Genomic DNA, 877 nt, shown 5'->3' on the forward strand with positions numbered 1-877 from the left:
CGTTTGAGGTATCAGTGAAAGAACCATTTCGTTCCCCATATATTCGAGAGATAAGCTGTATAACGACTATTTTATGGTTTATATGAATATAATAGATTCATTGTTTTGTACAATGAAATGTCTCGAAGACGTGGAAACACCTTGCCTATCTTTTGCCTACAACGTACAGGATCATAAATGTTATCTGTATAGCCGTGCACTACTGGAAAACGACTATGTGATATCAAGTGGAATTGTGACATATGTTCCAGTATTTGGTAAGAATTTTAATAGATTCATCTAGATTATGGGTTTGGGTCATATGAATGTTTGTTGGACAATAGTATAGATCTCAGCTGTTATCTTTTGAACACAAAACTTCAATTTCTCTCAAACTGGGTCAATAAGGATATTTAATCATATAGGACTCACCTGGTATAATAATTATATAACAAAATCTCTGTATAAACGCTAAAACCGTATACTAGATAATTGTAGCGGGGTTTAAGTCTAAATTCAATCTAATTTAATCATTTCGGGCATAGATTAAATTGGGATAAATTGACAATGGGTTCACACAATAGGGTTACAACAGATCGACTTCTGTCAACGTAGGGGATTAAAAGTATCAATAGGTTATGTCATGTTAATGTCCACTTGGAACAAAGAAGATTGAGATACAAAGCATTTTATAGACAATAGAGATTTCACTTAAAGGGTTTGAAGAAAGGGTCTGGGTAACAAAGTATTTCTCACTTGAATGACCATTAGGAAACAAGGGTTTGAAAAACAATGATTTGGATAGACAATGGAGTAAGGGAATAGGGTCGGGAGTGGAAGAGAGAGTCACTTGTTCTTTAGCTTTTGGACAAGACAGTAGCTTGGCTCATCTCAATGG

The sequence above is a fragment of the Lottia gigantea genome (genome assembly GCF_000327385.1).
Source record: "Lottia gigantea unplaced genomic scaffold LOTGIsca_22, whole genome shotgun sequence".
NCBI lineage: Eukaryota > Metazoa > Mollusca > Gastropoda > Lottiidae > Lottia > Lottia gigantea.